The sequence below is a fragment of the Phyllostomus hastatus genome, unplaced genomic scaffold (assembly GCF_019186645.2).
Source record: "Phyllostomus hastatus isolate PE091 unplaced genomic scaffold, TTU_PhHast_1.1 phas_contig_40, whole genome shotgun sequence".
NCBI lineage: Eukaryota > Metazoa > Chordata > Mammalia > Chiroptera > Phyllostomidae > Phyllostomus > Phyllostomus hastatus.
This window is the reverse complement of record NW_025333872.1, coordinates 21,548,369-21,570,482: the sequence shown is the minus strand read 5'-3', so window position 1 is coordinate 21,570,482 and position 22,114 is coordinate 21,548,369.

The following is a 22,114-nucleotide window of genomic DNA, read 5'->3' as shown; positions in this document are numbered from 1 at the left end:
AAAATATATGTTGCTTCACAGTGAAACTATATAAGGAGTAAGGATTTTAAAATCTTAAGTCCTAAAAAGTATAGGAGGATTAAAAAGAAATCTTCGGGTAGGAGGGGCCTTCCTAAGTAGGTCAGGGAACTCAAGTCAAAAAAGGACAGATTTCATTATATAAAATTTAAAAGGTCTGCACAGTAAAAAACTTTTGACAAAATGAAAATATTAATGTCACATAGAAAATATTGGTGCTGTATCATGAGCAGAATTAACACATAATGACAAAGCTTGACCAACATTTATAACAGTATAGTTAGAAAGCACATTCAGTCAGCCACTCACTACAAAAGTTGGTCAGCACAGTGGTGCTAATTGGAATATGAAAACTTTCATGTAACAACTTTTGAAAAAATGAATTTGGTGGGACAAGATATAAATTCAGCAAATGGTAAGCAGAGCCAAAATCAGTATTAAGGCAGTTTCTTTGTAGAACTTGTGATACAAGTTGCCAGCCCTGTGATCCACAGATCCTATAATTACCGCAAGCCGTGCTGACATGAAGTGTCCAGCCAGTTATGCTCATCAAGTTCTAAAAGCTGCGTTCAAACTCACAAGTGGACTAGTCAGCCTCTAGGGGTCTTAACCTTTCAGATGAGGTACCACCTTTTTTTTTGCTTTAAAAAGGACATAGTTCAAAGATGAAAAACTAGAGAACACTTTTGCTATTGAGAGAAAGGATACACTTTAAACAAGGATTAAGTGTGGTCTTTCTGACCCGCTCACTAAATCCTGGCATGGGCCTGCCACTATGGCAGCTGCCATATTTATGTGTTCTGTGCCATTGTGATTCACTGTTGTGCTGAGGGTGCCTGCTCTACACATCCCAGTAAGTTTTAAGCTGCTGATTCTTAAAAACAGTAGTGCATCCCAACACTTGTCAGGAGACTCTTGTAGTCTGAGGACTTAAAGCTCTGTAGATACGCACTTGGAGCATCTGCACCCATGTTGATTAACAGAGGATCTCCAGACTAAGCCAGCAGACTTGCAAATAGTGGTTCAGACATCCAAGAGTAAGAACACATCACTTTTCAGCCAATGCTCCAGAAGAAACCCTAAGATGGAAGACTTCTCCCGCTAAATAGATGCTCAGCTGGAAGTTACTTCTCAGCAAAACATTGTGCTTGAGCTCACATGGAAAGCAGGACTTTTTAAAAAACAATTTTTTTGATTGTGCTATTACAGTTGTCCAGTTTTCCCCCCTTTATTCCCATCTGCCCTGCACACCCTCTCCCACCCACATTTCCCCCCTTCAGTTCATGTCCATGGGTCGTACATGTAAGTTCTTTGGCTTCTACATCCCCATACTATTCTTACCCTCCCCCTGTCTATTTTCTACCTACCATCTATGCTACTTATTCTCTGTACCTTTCCTCCCTTTCTCCCCTTCCCCCACTGATAACCTTCCAGGTGATCTCCATTTCTGTGATTCTGTTCTTGTTTTAGTTGTTTACTTAGTTTTTTTTTTTAGGTTCAGTTATTAATAGCTGTGAGTTTGTTTTTTTACTGTCCATAGATTTTATCTTCTTTTTCTTAGATAAGTCCCTTTAACATTTCATACCATAAGGGCTGGGTGATGATAAACTCCTTTAACTTGACCTTATCTGGGAAGCACTTTATTTACCCTTCCATTCTAAATGATAGCTGTGCTGCATAGAATAATCTTGGGTGTAGGTCCTTGCCTTTCCTGACTTGGAATACTTCTTTCCAGCCCATTCTTGCCTGTAAGGTTTCTTTTGAGAAATCAGTTTATAGGCTTATGGGAACTCCTTTGTAGGTAACTTTGCTTTTCTCAGGCTGCTTTTAAGAATCTCTCTTTATCTTTAATCTTGGCTAATGTAATTATGATATGCCTTGGTGTGTTCCTCCTTGGGTCCAACTTCTTTGGGACTCTCTGAGCTCCCTGGACTTCCTGGAAGTCTATTTTCTTTGCCAGATTGGGAAGTTCTCCTTCATTATTTGTTCAAATGAGTTTTCAATTTCTTGGTCTTCCTCTTCTTCTTCTGGCACTCCTATGATTCAGATGTTGGAAGATTTAAAGATGTCCCAGAGGTTCTTAAGCCTCTGCTCATTTTTTTGAATTCTTGTTTCCTCATTTTGTTCTGGTTGAATTTTTTTCTTCTTTCTGCTCCAAACCGTTGATTTGAGTCTTGGTTTCATTCTCGTCACTGTTGGTTCCCTGTAGATTTTTCTTTATTTCACATAATGCTACCTTCATTGCTGCCTGGGTCTTTTTTATGCTGTTACAGTACACAGTTAGTCCCTAACAGGGAGCATCCTGATAACCAGTATAACCAGTGTTTTGAACTGTGTATCTGATAGGTTGGCTATCTTTTCATTGCTTAGTTATATTTTTCTGGAGCTTTGATCTGTTCTTTCATTTGGGCCTTTTTTTTTTTTTTTTTGTCTTGGCACTCCTGTTACTTAGTAAGGGGCAGAGCCTTAGGTGTTCACCAGGGTGGGGCAACCCTCATGGTTGTGTTGTCTGGGAGGGGACTGAGAGGGAACAGTGCCCCTTGCTCCACTCTCTGCTGACTTTCAGTCACTTCCCCCACTACCCACAAGCACATTGGGCCCTTCTGGTGCAGATTCCTGGGTGGGTGGGCTTGTATACATTCTGGGACCCTGTGGGTCTCTCTAACTTTCCTGTGAAGTTGGGAGTTTCTTCTGCTGCTGCCTCAACCCCCACAGGTGTTTCCAGTCAGAGGCTTTGAGGCTTTATATCTCCAAGCTGGAACTCTGGTTGCACAGCCTGTCTCGCTCCCCAGTTCTTCTTCCCAGTTATCTGCATGCAAATGTGGGACTTGGTCCACCAGCTGCTGCCTTGCCCATGAAGGGCAGGACTTTTCATCAGCATGTTCAAAATGTAAAAGCAAACAGAGAGAGATATGGAAGACTGTTGAAAGCATTATGAAGAAGGTCTCTATAGAAGATGAAACACTGTGGAAAACAACAAATCAACAAACCCTAGTGATGAAGGAAAATCCTTACAAAGACAACAGATCTAGTAAACATTGAATGATTCCAGTTATACCACACATATCAAAGGAATGGAGGATTTTATTCCTTTCATTCTGCTCATATTGTTTAGGCTCTAATCTTTAGGCTATGAATAGTCAGTGGGGGTTATGAGGAAGTGTGATAAAAAACATTAATATAGCAATAGTATTACTATAGCAATGAAGAAAGATCAAATGTGACAATACCAACCCAGGAAACCATGCCCCCCACCCCTCACTAGATTGCAAGGTATAAATGTGTCAAGTGTACTTAGTAGAGGCAAATACCACAGTGGGTTTCTGGATACTAGTGCAAGGGTGATCTTAGGTATATTCCCTTTAAAAATTCAGGGATACAACCATGGTTCATATGAACATTATGAAAATTTACTATCCTTTTGGTATTACAGAACAGCCTTGTTTATGTTATATTAAAAATTACTCTTGTGTGATTGTGAAAAAAATGTTTTAGAAATATAGTGTATACTTACTGTGAACATATAATTTTTAGTGTGTAAATTTAAAACTAAAGTATGCTCTATGTTAAAATGTGACTTAGTTTTCTTCCATTAAGACATTGATTTAGCCCTGGCCAGGTAGCTCAGTAGGTTAGAGTGCCACCCGATTCCCCAAGATTATGGGTTTGATCCCTGGTGAGGGATCAACCAATGTATGCATAAATAAGTGGAACAATACATCAATGTTCTTCTTTCTCTATCTTCCCTTTCCTTTCATTCAATTAAAAAAACTTCAAAAAATTTGTTTTATAGTTTTTTTCATATCTATATATTTTGTGTAATTATTTTTAAATTGAGGAATAATTGACATATAACATAGTTTCAGGTGTCCAACATTATGATTTGATATTTGAATATATAGAGAAATAAATCATCACAGTAAATCAAGCTAACATCTGTCCCTTTACATGGTTACAACTTTTTTCTTATGATGAGGATATTGTCTTTTGATTAAGTTTGATAAATAATAAAAAACAAACATCAAGGCTGCACCATCATTTCTGTACCTATTTTAGACAGAAATCTCTGATGAGCTATTAAGCTTGTCACAACAAACCTTTCAAGAACAAAGTCCATAGGCCAATAACTGCACTTGGGCTATTGTTTTGTACGTGTCAGACATAGAAACACAGTCAGTCATCCACCAAGGTAAATGCTGAAAATGTAAGTATCTTTAGATAAGTGAATCCTGCTGGATCTGAAATTAACATTTTATTAAGTCATCAAACTCAATCAGTAGGCATAATGTTTTCTCTGTAAAATTAATTAAGGCAATGTTCAAAAACCTTAAAAAATGTCTAAATAAAAATTCTTTTTAATCTCTATTATGACTGTTTTCTTCCTTTTACTTTTTATGTCTAATTTTGATCAACTTAAATGCAAACTTGAGAATTGCTTTGGTAAGTCTTCACATTAGATGAAAAAGTATTTTCACATTAGAATTCCTGATACTTATAATATTGGGTTGGTCAAAAATTTTGTGTGTTTTTTTTTCTGTAAAGTAAAGACACATTTTCCTGTTTTACCAGCAACTTTATTGACTTGGATATTTTTAGTTTGTCAGCTATCTCATGCTTGGTATAGCATTCATTGTTCTCAGTTAATGTCTCAATTTGATCGCTATCAACTTCAACTGGTCACCCCAACCGTGGAGCATCATCCAGTAAGCAACCTCTAGCACAAAACTTTGCAAACCACTTTTGACAAGTTCAATCACTCACTTACCTTCTCCATATCCTGTATAAATCTTTGTGTTTCAGTTTTGTTTTTATCTTTCTTGAAATAATAAAGAATACTATGCCAAAAATGTTGCTTATTTTCTTTCATCTTCAATATTAAAATTGCTACACAAACATTCAGCAGTTCTGATGAGTTTTTTTTAATGCATGCTGATATGACAGCTGTCACAATACAATCTAACAAAATTGTTTTGAGTGAAGTTAAAGACAACTAAGTGCTCCTAGAGACATCTTATGGAAAAAACCAAGTGATCTTTTTGGCCAACCCAATATTTATATCTGTGGAGGTTGAATGTGTGTGTTAAGATGTGATATAGCAGGCAAAATATTTTTATTTTAATTCTGGGAGAAACTATTTCCTTGGGATACTTAATAAAGAGCTTATTATAAACCTATGATAATTCATAATATTTTCATAGCATGCCATATGACTGATTTACCTACTGGTACCTGGAAGAATCTAGTTTGAGAAAACTCTTCTTATTTTCAGTCAACTTGAAAAAATTTTCTTTGCTGTTCTGAATAAAAATCATTTGGGTATTGGAAATCAGGAGGGCCACTGTCTCTGTGTAATTGTTTAGAACATGTTGAATTATGTCCTAGTCTGAAGTGAGGAAAAATAGCTTAGGAAAGGAGAATTTCATCTGACCAGAGAAAGGGGATGGGGTATAAATAAATTTAAGGGTTGGTTATACATGCTATGGCAAAGCTGTCACTTGACAGGTTTAATTTACAGGGTTGGCAGATAATCCAGACAGACACTGACCTAAGCAGCTTTACTGGGATAAGCCTTACAAGAGGAGAACTTTTCTTGAATGGTTACTGTCAAACATAATGTTAACAAAAAAAATGTTATTTTTCCCCTTACTTTCCCTACATGTTTTTTCCCTACTTTCACATAATTATTTGTGTTACTTCAATCTTCAGACACATACGTATTTTCAATTTTAAATTATTTTGGGTCATGCATATCTCTTTGGCTACTCTATTCCCTACTCTGTATTTTGCATCCTCATGACTATTCTGTAACTACCAGTTTGTATTTCTTAATTTCTCCACCTTTTTCACCCATCCTCCTGCTTCCCCTTCCCATCTGGCAACCATTGAAACATTCTCTGTATCTATGATTCTGTTTCTGTTTGTCTCATTTATTTTGTTTTTTTTTAGAATCAAATGTTGATATGTATTTATTGCCATTTTATTTCGTTAATGTTTTTAATCTTTTAAAACTTTTTAAAATTTATTTTCAGAGAGACAGGAAGGGAGGGAGAGAGAGAAAGAAAAAGGGAAACATCCACGTGAGAGAGAAACATTAGTTGGTTACCTCTTGCATGTCCCCAACCAGGGACCTGGCCTGCAATCCAGATGTGTGCCTGTCCAGGAATTGAACTGGAAACTTGTTGGTTCACAGGCCAGTGGTCAATCCACTGAGCCACACCAGCCAGGGCAATTGATCATCTTCTTAAAGAAGACCTTTAGTTTTCTCTTGTCTGGAAAGTTCTGTATCCATCCTTTGATTCAAATGATAGTTTTGCTGGGTAGAATAATCTTGGTTCTAGGTTCTTATTTTTCAACATTTTGAATATTTCTTGCCAATCCCTTCTAGCCTGCAAGGTTTCTTTTGAGAAATCAGTTGACAGTCTTATGGGAGCTCCTTTGTAGGTACCTGTTTTTCTCTTGCTTTTAAGATTTTCTGTCTTTAACCTTTGGCATTTTAGTTATGATGTGTCTTGGTGGGCCTCTATGGGTTTATTTTGTTTGGAACTCTCTGTTTCCTGGTCTTGTATGTCTATTTTCTTCACCAAGTTAGGGAAGTTTCCTGTTACTATTTTTTCAAATAAGTTTCCAGTTTCTTGCCCTGTCTCTTCTTCTGGAACTCCAATGATGTGAACATTGGTACGGTTGAAATTTTCCCAAAGACTCCTTACACTATCCTCATTTTGGGGATTCTTTCTTCTTGCTGTACTGATTGTTTTTTGCTTCCTTATATTCCAAATCACTGATTTGATTCTTGGCTTCATCCACTCTACTGTCCATCCCTGTAAATTGTTCTTTATTTCAGTTAGTGTACCCTTCATATCTGACAGGATTTTTTTTTTATGCTATTGAGGTCCTTGCTAAGTTCCTTGAGCATCCTTGAAACCAGTGTTTTGAATTCTGCATCTGATACATTGATTATCTCCATTTTGTTTAGCTCTCTTTCTGGAGTTTTGATCTGTTCTTTCATCTGGGCCATGTTTTCCTTGTCTCCTCATTTTGGCTGCCTCCCTGTTTGTTTCTGTGTATTAGGTAGAGCTGCTACATCTGAAATCCTCTGACATATTAATACACATTGTAGATACTCAACCAGTATTTGTTTGGATATGATTAGGTTACTTTTTCACCTAAAATCCTTTTGGGGGATTCCATTCCAGTTCTCCTGTTTTATTTCCAGGCTCCTTTTAATCTCTCAATCGCTTGAATAATGGTGTTCACTAGTTTGGTCTGAGAGCCTTTTGACTCCACTCTGCCTGCTCCCTGGGGTTTTACTTGCCCCATAGATTTGGCCGTGGACCTTTCTTCCCTATTCAAGACTGATTTGTTAAATACGTAGCATAACCTAGGCACTTTACTATTTTATGATGAACAACATAAACTCTTTCTGCCTCCTATTGAATTTATACACAGGTGAGGAAAGACAAAATTACAAGTAACTGAGAAAAGAATATAAGATGTTACATGTGCTGTGAAGGAGGTAAACAGAATAGTTGGGGTGACTTACTTTAGGCAGGGAATTTAGGGGCAGTGTCTCCCAGGAGATCCAAACCTAAATGACAAGAATAAATCATGGGAACGGAGAGGAAGAAAGAGATATTTTTGGTGGAGGAAATGACAGAATGAATGCCCAAAGTGGAAAGAGTTTGACGGTGCTCAAGGAGATGAAAGATCTGAGTGGGTAGGGGAGGAAGAGTCAGGAGTCATCTTGGAGATCAGGGAGGGACTAGATCACATAGGGACTTGTTGGTCATGATAAGAGTTTGGATTTTATTTTAAGAATAATGAGCCACAGCTACAAAACAAGAAATATGTTTTAAGAAAATAATTTTTACTATTCTGTGGAGACAGGGAACCCTAGAGTGGAATTGGTGTGATGGGGTGAAGACCTGACTTGAGGTTTTTACTGTGTTAAATACAGGACAATGATGGTGCTGACTATGGTGAGGACAGTGGGAATGGAGAAAAGTGGGTATATCAGAGATTTGGCAATAGAATTGAGAAGATTGAATCACAACATGCCCTACAGCTTCCAAATATGGTTGTCAATGTCCAAACAAATAGGTAAGATCATTATAAGTCTACTTGATGCTGAATTGTGTAGGTACAATGACATAAAGTTCAATACTTTCACATGACCATTTTCATTATCAACTTGTTTGTTAGGAATAAACCAGAAGTGTAAAGGAAATAAAGTTAGTGAAAGTATGCATGGAGAAAGACACTATTTCTCAGGATTTTAGGAATATAGAGAAGTGAGAATGCCTAAAAATTGTATATTTAAGTTTTTTACAGAACAAACTTCTGATAGATGACTATAATGAGAAAAGCTAAATTTTGTTGTGCTCTTACTGTTTTTCAAACTGTACTAAACACATATTTGAGTTTTGTCTTGAACTTGTTAGAAAAATCAGACTCTGAGATATAGATTGGTTAAAAAAATCAACATGTAGTGGGTGATATCACTTGAGATATGTACATAATAAAACATCTACAAAGTGGCATATTTTTCAGATATTAAAAGTGTCCTGAAACATAGAGAAAATACTACTTGGTAATGCTAGGTGAAAAAAATATAAAAATTACATAATGTACTTACAACCATGTAAAAATACAAGCTAAAAATAGAAAGAAAAATGTTAACAGTATTATAACTGACATTTAAGTGTGTGATGAAAACACTCATTTGTGTGTATCATTGGTGATGAACAATTTTTTTCTTCACAAATTTCTGTATTTTAAATTTTTTTCTTAAAGTGCTACTCTTGTAATTGGGGGAGATATCAAATGAATGCTTAAAGGAATTTAATCCTTTAAATTCCTTAGGATTAAATTTTCAGAAAATGAGTGTCTGCATTGTTTACATGGAAGGAATTTAAAACATTTAATTGTATGATGACTATTCAGAAATAGAAGAAATGGTATTTGTGTGGTATTCAGAAGCTGGGAGTTAGAATTTGTCCAGGAAGAGGTTATTCTGTGTAGCCTTGTTGTAATCAGTAGAGATCCAGACAGCAGGTTATCCTAACCTGACTCCAGCTGTCAAACATCACAACCATTGTTGTTCTAAGTCCATCATGTTTCCAGAGAATTAATCCCATTATAATTTGCTTTTAATATGGATTTATTTGCCATGTGGAAATGTAATGCCCAACCAGTGAGAAGCTCCCTGAGAACCTGAACTAGAAGGAAATATGATTGCCTTCAGAGATTTAAGCCAGAAACTGCAACAGTGAAGGTGTTTATATACCATGTCTGTGGCTATAAACTAAAAGATTGCCTGTAAATGTATGACTAACATTTAGAAACATCTAAACCTTCAGTCAAGGTGATTTGTATACAATCAGAGGGAAGTCTTACTGGGATGTGATTGTAAACTGAAACTGAATCAATTTTATTGTATCTATCCAGAGGAAGATTTTGAGAAAAGAAGGAAGCTGATAACTGAGTACATAGAAAAGTCTAAGATCTGAAGTTTGTCAGTGTTTATCCAGTACTGTCTTGGGAAGAGGCAGGGAATCTGTATACCATGATCATGCAGTTGTTGTAGAGATATCTTATTATAGGATGTATTAATAACTTTAACATTTATTGAATGCTTACTATGCTCTGGGTAGTATATTGAGTACTCTATTAATCTTTTAATAAATCTACCCAGATTGATATTTTCCCCTTATAAAAATCAGTACGTGGTACATGGAGCCTCAGAAAGTTTAAGGTCACACAAATGTTATATGATACAGCTGATATTCAAATCCCAGTGGCTTGACTGAAGGAGTCCCTGCCCCCACCATCTGGCTAAGCTGCTCTCTTTTCCTTGAAATATTCCTTAAGGTTAGTTATAGTATTGGCTTTCTTAAGCTCTGATTCTTTGCTCAAAAAGCTTTTCATTGTTATTTTGGATTCCCACATATTCTAATCCTGAAAAGGAACCATTTCATTACAAATGTATTTGCATTCTGGCTTGTATGTCATCCTTCTAGGAGTTTAGTAAAGGTGAGTCATAAGAAAAAAATATAATAAAGATTATATATTTAAAAAAGTAAATAATAAAATATGATTTTGTAATATATTACTGAAAATCCACCCTCCCCTCTTGGTCTCTCAAGTATTTCAAGAGAAACGGTCTGTCCTCTGGGCCAGTTGCAGTCTGTGGCCACGTGCAGTCTGTGACCTGGTGCCAACCTATGAACTGTTTGTTGCTGAACTCAGAATAGATAAGTATACAAATTGAGAGCAAGTGTTTCAAAAAGTCTATAGCAATTTGTTAGGGTGACTTTATGTCTGTTGAGTTTAATTTTAAAAATTAGCCTTGGATTTGTTTAAAAACTTGTTTTCAAGTAATTTTTTTTCTTAAGAAACACTTCTGTAAAGAATGAAAACACTACAAAGTAGTTAGTCATATTATGAAAGCGTTACCATTAGCCTTTCGTAAATGAGGCCATTCCACTGTCTTTTAAATATTATTTATGTCTAGTCTGTCCATCCAGGTTGCTGTCGTCAGGAGAAAGAAACTGTTTAAATTATTTCTCAGCTTCTTTAATAAGCTTTAAATAAGAACTATGACTGTGGTTTTACAAATATATGAGCATGTTTTGTTGACGTATTGGCATGATCCTGTCAGGACAATTTAAAGCTATGGCTGCATACTTCTACAGAGTTGAAAAGGAAACAAACTGTTATTTACATCAGATGACAGCAAGGAAAAGTATGTCTACAACCAACTTATAGACCAACTGATTTTACAGTCTTTGGGAAAGTCATTTTTTAACCCAAATTACTTTTCGCTGCTGTTTAAGCCATTTTCTTTTTATTTAGTGCTGATTGTATGAATTCTCTGTTTTATAAGTGATGATGGAAATAGAAATGTGTTGAATAGCTTTATATACTATCACTTCCCAAAATAACTCCATTTAAGACCCTGCTGTTTACAAGCATCATTGCAATCCTTGTAATTAATTTGGAATAGCTTTCAAAATTTATGTTACAAAGGAATATTTATAGTTACATGATATTTTTCTTCATTAGTATGTTGTTCGTAAGTATGAACTGATTTTAATGAAATTGTACTAGTTAATTCTCCATTAATGAACATCATGAACACCAATGACTCATCTCTCCCGTGTTCTTTACACTGAGAGGGAACCAAGTGAGCAAAATTATTAATCTTTCACACTGCCTTGGCTATGTCCTGTCCAAGGCTAATTAATCTACTATATTTATTTAGTACTTCCTATGTGCAGGCTTCATGATAAACATTTAATGAGCATTACCCAACAACCTACTTAACAGAGGAGAAAATTCATTCCTTATCTTTATTTCTTTTTTGAAACTTTCTTGTTTTGTCTCCCTCTCTGGGATCTCCTGAGATGGCTTGTCTGCTTTTGTCATCCTGCTGTACAGTGTCAGTTTTTCTAAGGATATTTCAGAGTCATTTAGAGAACTTATTTGATTTTAACTTCCAAATATTCAATGGTGACTCTAAAGTATGCTTCTCCTCTGAGTTCCAAATATATAGTTCCATGGGAAAAACTCTGAGTACCTCATACTCAACATGGCTAAAACTGACTAATAATTTCCTCCCTTCCCCTGTGAGACCTGTTCAGCTAACTGTTGTCATAATACAGTGAGGCACATTTGCTCTGGCAGTCATGCTAGACACCTCCTTTTGGTTTACTTCTGTCTGATTCCCCTAATTTCTGTTGAGCCTATCTACCAAATATCTCAGAAATTGTCCACCTCCTTCCCCTTTTTACTGTCAGAGGCTTCCTTTCTTCATTTGCTCCTTGCCTTCTTCCCTTCCCTCACTTCTTCCCCCTCTTCTTTTCTTCCTTAATTCCTTTAGCAACATTTCCTAAGTTGTATGAAAATAGCTTGATTCAATGACTTCTAGTCTTTCCTGCAACTAACCCATCCTATATTTTTAAAAATTTAGTCTTTTAAAAAATGCAAATCTGTTCTTGTCATTTATCTACTAAAAATCCTCCATGGCCCACCATTAACTTTTAGAGAAAGTCCAAACTTTTTAGCAAAACATTTAAGACCCTCCAAATTATGCCTTTGCCTTATCAGCCCACGGTTAACTCTTCTAGCCTTTGAAACCAATTGTGATTTCCAAAATACATGTCGTGTATCTTACATCTCCATGGTCCATAATTCCTTTTACCTGGAAAATTCTCTTTCTACTTTCCCTAAATCCCTAAAATTAATTCTTTAATGAGTTTTCCTGACCTCCTGTACAACATAAGCACTTCATTACATGTGCTTCCATGGTACCAGCTCTTACAAACCTGTACTGTAGCATTCTCTGCATGTGGATAATCATTTCTGTAAACTCCACTTATCTCCCTCATACCCCATGAAGATTTCCAAGGCAGAGACCATGTCCTTTCTATTTCCCTGTGCTTAATATGGCACTTGCACATAGTAGGTATTTAATGATTGATGACTGTATTTTGTGCTATTATTGTTTCATGCTTGAACTAAGAATGTTTGGAGGATAGTGGTGGTGTTTGGTAGGCACAGAAACCTTAGAAATAAAATCTAGAAGCAGACAATGAGATTAGAAGGTGAAATCAAGAAAGTGATGAGGATAACAGGCTGGCTTATCTTGAAGAGTGTCACCCAAGAGGACAGATTGTTTGTTTATTTACTTATTTATGCTGTGCTTGAAAATTTCTCCTAAAAGACTTTTAATAATTCATGTTTACATTATTGTGTTAGACTAATCTTACTTTTTTTCCCTTGAATTGAACAACAAGACAAAAGAACGGACTAATAGTATCAGTGTCTCAGGAATAAATTATTGATCTAGTACAGATTCACCCAAAGTGATAGTGACATGCTGATCTCTTTGGCAGAATGTTTCACAGAGAATTCTAGACTTAACTTCCCTGTGCTATCATCCTCTCATTTGTACACTGTAAGGCAGAGAGAAACCATGCCCTGAGAAAATACATAACATAGCAAACCTAAAGTAAATTTACTTTAATATTTTAAAATTGTTATATTTTAGTGTAAGTAGGCTTTTAGATTTGCAAAATTGTAAGATTAGACTGGAGTTTTTTTAAATTTAAGGAAAATATCTCTTTGTCTTTATTTTGTTTGTTGTACCGAAGGAATGCTAATTAATATTAAAGTTTGAGGGGTATGACAAGTTATCTGTTAACTGGTGGGTAATCTCTAAATACACTGAAATTGCTGACCGATCAGTGATAGTCACTTAAGAACAGGTTTTACAATATTTGTAATATTTTTTCTTCAATTACAGCCTTTTTGAGATGGGAAGATCCTGGCAGGTGGGTATTGTAAAATATAGGGCTTAATTCAGGATGGCAACTCTCTGTGGTAGGTGCATCCTAGTTTGAGTCTCCTGAAACCATGCACAAAGGTTTTGATATTCTGGCCCTGAAAAGTGTTAAACAGGCTCAAAATGGAGTCACTCATGCTAAGATTCATTAAGACTTAATACCTAACCTGATTGTAGTTGCAGCCTCTCCCAGGAATGGAATTTAAACCAATCAGTCTGGAATTTCCTGGGTAGCTCCAGTGAGGTAAGGCCTGATAAGATTCCCTGGTCTTCCTCTAATCTCTCCTGAAATTATCCACTCTTTTAACTTCCTTGTCTTACCCTTTTCTGCCTGTAAAAACTTTCCATTTTGTACATCTCCATGGAGCACTTTCTATTTACTAGATGAAATGCTGACTGATCCATGAATTGTTCAATACAGCCTATTAGATCCTCAAATTTTCTTGTTTGAACTTTTGTTCTTTAACTGTCTTGTGTTTTAGCTGTTTTTTATTGTTGGACCCCTATCTTCTACACAGTAATCTTTCATTTTTAAGGGCTTTTATCTTTTCAAAGCACTTTAATTACATGGCTCAATATTGGTGCCTGTCACGGTCATTGTAAAAGGAAATTGTGAAGTGTTTATGCCTTCGTGCCTTTTGGACAAGCTGAGATTTAGAAGCTGTTAGAATGACGGAAGGTAAGGGGTTATAGGCTGGAGTTTTTCCAAATACAAGAAGATTAAAGGATTTTAGAGCCATGTAAAGATAAAACTGGAAGGGCCTGGAAGATCATCCAAGATCAGGAAACAGAACTCTAATCGAGAATAAGTGACTCATCAAAGTGCTCACAGAAAGTGGCCAACTCATCTCAGAGAGAAGGGAGGATCCTAACATTCCATGTAATTTACACCCCAAATGATTTCCTTTATATTATCTGGTTGTGTCTCTTACCAACTCTACGAAGGCTTTGGGAGAATTGGCTATTCCATCATACTTAGGGAGAGGATAAGGCACATTTATTGAATGAGCCAGCCAGAATTGGAAAGTGACCCCAGACTTATTATTCTTTTCATGAAACTGGGATCATGGGTCCATTAAATAAATGTTTAAATCTTTTCTTTAGAGGCACCTGGGATGATTCTGATTCATCAGGTGCAGGGGAGAGGATCTGTGACTCTGAAAAGCTCAGAAGTGCTGCTGCTCTAAGGTAGCTCATTATTGCTACTCAGAGTGAAAGCATGCCTTTGGCTATATAAAGTAGGTGTCACACAGGGAGACAAAATCATCCATTTCCAGTGCAGTGGGTACATGGACTTCTCTGTGGTTTCAAGAGTTATGACTGTAGCAGCAGCTACAAGCAGCAGTAGTACTATTTCTGGTAACTCAGGCCCCATGCCACTTATACCAAGCTATATTTGAAGAGACAGGAGAGACAGGGACACGCTTTGGCTGGCGGTAATGGCAAGGGTTTTACTTCCTGTAGGTCTAGATTTACTGTAATCAATGCGACAAAAAAACCAAATTCATAAATGCTCTGATTTCCAGGGAACTCTTCCAAGGTCCTTGCCTTTACTCTGAAAATCTCACACAGTCCTCTCATGATGGAGATGGTTGCCATGGTGAGTCATACCTGTACCTTTACCGATCTCAGGGCAGCCTATAAGGTTTTTTTTTTTAAAAATGTATTTGTTAAACCATCTTTTTTTAAAAAAATATTTTATTTATTTATTTTTAGAGAGGGAAGGGAGGGAGAAAGAGAGAGAGAGAGAAACATCAATGTGCGGTTGCTGAGGGTCACAGCCTGCAACCCTGGCATGTGCCCTGGCTGGGAATCGAACCTGCGACACTTTGGTTTGCAGCCCGCGTTCAATCCACTGAGCTACGCCAGCTAGGAGCCTATAAGGTTTTATTAGAGCCCATTTCCTGTGCTGAGCTATGTTCTCCTTTGAAGAAGGGAAGTTCAATTATCACTGTTCTTCTGTTACTAGAAATAAACAGCAATTGTTCTGGATGTGGAAAAATGAAAAGAAATGAAGGTATGAATTTCCCAGGAAAACATGGAATTGCTGCTTTGCTTGGCTCTGTTCTGATATCAACCACATGTTAACATCTTAGCAGGATCCATACCATGTCAGCCCATACTATCTCTATAAACAATCTTTTCCTTGTATGATTCTGAGAAATGGTCTGTGAGCATTTGCTATGCAATGACACTGATCTAAGACGTGGATATACAACCATGGAAAAGAAATTGTTCTCATGCCAAAAAACTGCTTGACCTAATAAATGAATTTGGCAAAACAGTGGGATACAAAGTCAATATCCAGAAATCAAAGGCATTTTTGTATACCAACAATGAAACAGCAGAAGCAGAAATCAAGAAAAAAAAATCCCATTTGATATAGCAAAAAGAAAAATAAAATACCTAGGAATAAATCTAACTAAGGAAGTAAAAGACCTGTATACAGAAGACTACACAACACTGACGAGAGAAATTAAGGAAGACACAAACAAATGGAAACATATACCTTGTTCATGGATTGGAAGAATTAACATCATCAAAATGTCCATACTACCCAAAGCAGTTTACACATTCAATGCAATACCTATTAAAGTACCAATGGCATATTTCACAGAAAGAACAAACATTTCAAGAATTTTTATGGAACCATAAATGACCCCAAATAGCTGCTGCAATTTTGAGAAAGAAAAGCAAAGTAAGAGGGATCACAATACCCGATACCAAACTGTATTACAAGGCCACTGTAATCAAAACAGCGTGGTACTGGCATAAAAACAGGCACATGGACCAATGTAACAGAACCCAGAACCCAGAAATAAGCCCAAGTCTCTATGGTCAATTAATATTTGACAAAGGGGGCAGCAACATAAAATGGAGTAAAAACAGTCTCTTCAACAAATGGTATTGGGAGAACTGGACAGCTACATGCAAAAAAATGAAACTTGAGCACCAACTTACACCATACACAAAAATAAATTCAAGGCAGATAAAAGACTTAAATATAAGCCATGTCACCATTAAAGTCCTAGAGGAGAACATAGGCAGGAAAATTTCAGATATTTCACGCAGCAACATTTTTACTGATACATCCCCTAGAGCAAGGGACATAAAGGAAAGAATAAACAAAATGGGATCTCATCAAAATAAAAAGCTTCTGCATGGCTAAAGAAAACAGTATTAAAATAAAAAGAGAACCAACTGTATGGGAAAACATATTTGCCAATGATACCTCAGACAAGAGTTTACTCTCCAAAATATATAAAGAACTTACATGACTCCACTCTAAGAAGACAAGCAACCCAATTAAAAAATGGGCAAAGGACTTGAACAGACCCTTCTCCAAGGAGGACATACAGAGGATCCAGAGACACATGAAAAGATGTTCAATATCGCTAGCTATCAGAGATGCAAATCAAAACCACAAAGATACCACTTCACACCAGTCAGGATGGCCATCATAAACAAAGCAACAAACAACAAGTGTTGGAGAGGTTGTAGAGAAAAGGGGACCCTAGTGCACTGTTGGTGGGATTGCAGACTGGTACCACCACTATGGAAAACAGTATGGAATTTTCTCAGAAAACTAAAAATGGATCTGCCTTTTGATCCAGCAATTCCACTGCTAGGATTATATCCTAAGAACCCTGAAACACCAATCCAAAAGAACCTATGCACCCCAATATTCATAGCAGCACAATGTACAATAGCCAAGTGTTGGAAGCAACCTAGATGCCTATCAGTAAATGAATGGATCAAAAAACTATGGTACATTTACACAGTGGAATTCTATGCAGCAGAAAGAAAGAAGGAGCTCCTACCCTTTGTGACATCATGGATGGAGCTGGAAAGCATTATGCTAAGCGAAATAAGCCAGGAGGTGAAAGACAAATACCATATGATCTCACCTTTAACAGGAACCTAAACAACAAAACAAAGAAACAAGCAAAATATAACCAAAGACACTGAAATAGAGAACAGTCTGACAGTGTTCAGAGGGGAGAGGGGAGGGAATTTCAGGGGAAAAGGAGAAGAAGGGTTTACAGGAACAAGTATAAAGGACACATGGATAAAAACTAGGGGTGGGTGGAAATGGGAGGGAGGAGGGGAGGGGTGGGTGGATGGGTTGGAATCGTAGTAAAAGATAGAAAATTGTGCTGCAACAACAATTAAAATAAAAAAATAATAAAAAAGCATCATACAGAATTAAAATGCAAAAAAAGAGTTGTCCTCAAAAGTGACCCATGTACAAACAGTTATAATCTTGTGGAATAAAATGTGAAATAGATGTTTTTCTGTTGGGTGCTGTGGTAACCCTAAAGGAATGTGGCCTAATTCCACCTGGGGGCTTGGAATGTGGGAGTGGAAGTGAAGTCAAGACAAAGGAGAAGCTGCAGTCTAGATGACAGTGTAAATTTCTGGTCCCTAGTTTTGGCCAGGTACTCCCAGTATTCTGGTAATTGGATGAAAAGAATGTGAATGCGAAGCTCGACAAGAATAAAGTTCTACTATAATGAAATGTACTTGAAAAAAACAAAAAGATGGCAAAACTGAATTGTAACTAAATACACTTTGAGAAGAATTGTGAAGTCTTTATTGACTCTGCTGAGGAGTCTACCAGCTGTCAATCTGAATATCAGTGCTTGAGGTATTCTGCTCTTCTAAATATAATTTAAATCACTAAAAAGAACAGGTAGTCTGTCTATGGAAATTTTTAGATTGATAACTGGAAATTTCCAGTTGTGCTTATGTTTCTTAAAACAAGGTCAACTGTTATGACATCACTATGATGCCCTACTGGTTCTTTTATTTTCTGTTTTAAACAACTATAACTATTAGCTTTTAAATAACCTGAGTCAATTAAGTTCACTGTTTTTAGTTACAATTATATTTCCAAACTGGGCAGCTGTTTGGTTTAGTTGTTCACACCATAATTTCCTCTTCCTTTTCCCTCACCTACAACCCATGTGAATTTCAATCTTGCATTACTTTCTTCCTCTTATACACAAAGACACCAGAGTTCCAATTCCCCTGAACCAATGAGAGGCATGCAATCAATTCTTCACCAGTAAACTATACATTCTTTATCTGTGATTCCATAGTTGGAGCATCAACATCTAATATATACGTTATTGGCCAGAGCAGATTGACAAATCTAGCTACACTGTGGCACTAAAATAGGCATACTACATGACAGGATTCAAAGCTGGCTCTCATTAACCTGTTATAGCCAACAGGAGCTCTATTTTTAGGTCACTCATGTAATTGGTTATTTATAAGGAGGATGTTGACCTTTGGCTTTCATTAAGCATGGAGATCAAAACTATCTGTGAAACTATTAAATTACCACAGTAGATTCTACTCAAACTATAGGAACCAAAAGATCCTCATAAGTAGAGCTTTGATACCATCAAAAGGTAATATTCACTAAGGCATATCGCACGATCACTGGACACTTACTTGATTAGGCAACACGTAGTTTATGGAATAGTATACTTTGAGAAAAAAATGGTTTGAATGTAATTCATATATTCAGACAATCCTTTTCCCTAGTACTTTGATCTTTGGGGACTAGTGAAAGATACTTTGATCTGGTACATTTGTATGAAGAATTCTATGCAAATATTTCCCAAGAATATTCACTGAAAGAGGTCATGGTCATAAAGTAATGTTAAGGATAATGAACTTTATATGACATAATCCTAGTTTTGAAACAAAATACTTGTATGTACATAGAAAAAAAAAGTCTGGAAAGAAATATATCAAAATGCACATAGTGGCTATTTCAGAAGTAGTATCGGTTATCACCATTTTAATTTCTATTTTATACTTGTTTTCAGGTTTTAAATTACCCACAGTGGCTTGTGATGCTTTCATAGATCAGAAAAACCTTAGCAACATTTTTTAAAAGGCTCAGGTAATCAGGATAAAGATATAAATTCAGATTCCCAAAGCAAAAATAATTTAGGATTGATAAAAAAATAAAATATAGTTTCCCTTTCAATGACCAGATTCGCTGATTTTTTAAAAAAAATTATAAGAAATACTGACTTTTAAACTTTCCAGTGCCCAGATATTATATATGTAACATAGTATAGCTCTTGCTGGATCTGGTTTCACACTTTGGTAATTTATTGACAATCCAAATATACTAATTTTGTGACCAAATCTCCCCCAATTGTCTGTGTTAGGTCTGATGTCAAATATTTTTCTTCCTGACTGACCTGATATTTGGGCTGTAAACTATGATTGCATCTATAATTTGGAGATGAAGGCTCCAGATAGATTACTTCTTAACAAACAAATTTTCTAATGAAAAAATAAATAATGCACACAGTTCTAAAAATCAAACATTACAGATACGTTTAAAAATAACCCACCTCCATCGGCGCCCTGGGTCTCACTCCTTGGACAGAGCCTCTATTAACAGTTTCTAAGACCCAAGGAGCTAGACTTCGGGGTCTCTTAACACACAGGTTGATTGGAATGGTGTACTTACCTTCTCTGTAGCTGTGTTTTCTTGGGGTAAGTTCCACTCCCTCTTGGAAGAAAGTTCCAACTGAATCATCCAAGTCTCTCTATGCCTTTTTATACTCTTGAGGGGACAGGCAAACCTTTTCTTCAGGTTGATTAGATAATCTTTTTTTCTACACCTTTGTTAATAGCAATCCAATTATGGTCCCACAATGAGCTTGGTTTTGGGTCTGTTATGCAGATGTAAGAGCAATCTCTATGGGTTCTGTGTGTGGTTACTGTTTCCCATTGTAAATTTTTTAAGCTTTCAAATCTCATCAACACTTTGTCCCTGTTAAAATCATTTAAATCAGGAGTGTGTTTATATTAATTCAATGGATCTTTACTGAATTTTTACCATGGACTGTGCTGGGTTTCAGCAATACAAAACAGAACAAGACATGGTCTCAGGCTTTCTGCAGCTCACAGGCTGTGATAGACACTGACAAGGACACTGAGAGTCCATCTGTGGAAAAGCAGCACAAGAGTGTATTAATACTGCTAATTCATGTGCTGTACCTTTCTAAGCCCTTTAATTTATTTACTCCTTCAGCTCATTTCAGCCTCCAACAATCCTATGAGGTAGGTCTTAGGGTTGATTTTCTTCCCTTTACAACTGAGGGAACCAAGACATAAAAGGTGATGTCACACAGAAAAATAAGTTGAAGAGCTAGATTCAAAGCCTTGTTTTCTGGCTCCAGATTCCAACTTTAAAGCACTCTCAAATTCTGCTGTTCAATAAATAATTGTTGGAAAAATGAATAACAGCAACACAAAAAGTGCCACAAGGGGAAACAGTAGGTGATGGGAACACCGGCCTGCAGTGTCCTGGTGTCCTTGGTGTTTTGTCCAGTGTCCTTGGTGTTTTGAATGAGATAAGACAAATTCACATGGACTCTGGAGTCCTGTGGAGAAAAAGGGATGGCATGGTCACTGTCTCAAGGGAAGAGTGCACCCACCCTTGTCTTTACAAGCTTTTATTGGATTCAGTTTGCATAGGAATACAGGGTGTGTATGTAAAGTTCAGGAATCATTGTCAGGTAGTAGAGATCAAACAATAGATAACATTCAAAGTACTCTGAGGGCTTATTCTGAGTCAGGGTCAGATAGTTAAAGGACCATAAAACTTTGGGGAACAAACTAATTTCCAGTTTAGACCCTTATCATTTAAATTGAGGGTATTAGCAAAGTAGGTTTCATAGGATTTTATGCATTCTTTCTTAGGCCTGATTGCCTCAGGGAACCTGCCCTGTCCAGAAGAGGGCCCCACCCACCTCCAGCATTGCTTTAGGCTTAAGTCAGGTAGGGGAATTAAGACAGTCAAGAGATTAGAAGACTTTTTGCAGACAGAATCAGGACTCAGGCTATGTCAAAGCCAAGGGATAAGGGTCCATCATCCCCTTTTTCTATAGCCACCCAAGTCCTTCCCTGAAGGCCCCTTCATGACCATGCCTGTCTTAAGTGGTCCCTCCTTTGAGGAATGTCTCTACACATCATTGGCTAACCAGTTGTCTGCCTGGGGCCCAGCAGGGTGAAGAGAAAGGGGGCAGAGGTGGTGCCCCTATAAGGAAGATAAGCTTTGTCTCGTAAGTGGCTTACAGTCTTAAAGTCTTTTTACTCAGTCTTAGCCTCAAGGAGTTACAGTTTCTGAAACCAGGCAGGGTGGTTCCCAGCAGGTAGGTGCTGAGGGAAATCAGGAGGGGAATCTAACTGAGACTGAGGATTTGGAGAGACCTTTTGGGAGGAGGGGTTATGACTTCAGGTCTGAGCTGAGGAAGGGAAGTAGGTCTAGGAAAGCAGAGGAGGTATATAAGACAGAAATAGGGAAAGCTTGGTGGGATAAACAAGCCTCTGATGGTGAAAGAATTTGTATCCCATGCTAAAAAATATTAAAAATGTCCCAAGAGAATGAGGAAACTTAAGCATGAAAAGCCTCAAGTCAAATTTGGGAGGTTTAAAATTTGGGAGGAATAAGAAGGGAGGGTGGGAAATAATTTTTGAGCAATTTGTAGCCTAAAGAAACCTGGATCTTTATGTCAGAACATTATCAGATCATTACCCTCACTAACTAGACTGTAGACTTCTGAAGGGTACTCTTCAATTGTGATTAATTACAGCATCTGAGTAGGGCAAAGCCAGTGCAGTGCCTATGAGTGTTCAATTTTTTCACAGAAAATAAGTGAAAATCAACCACTACCATTTTTTTAAATTCAAAAATAAAAAACCGTTATTTCTAGAAAT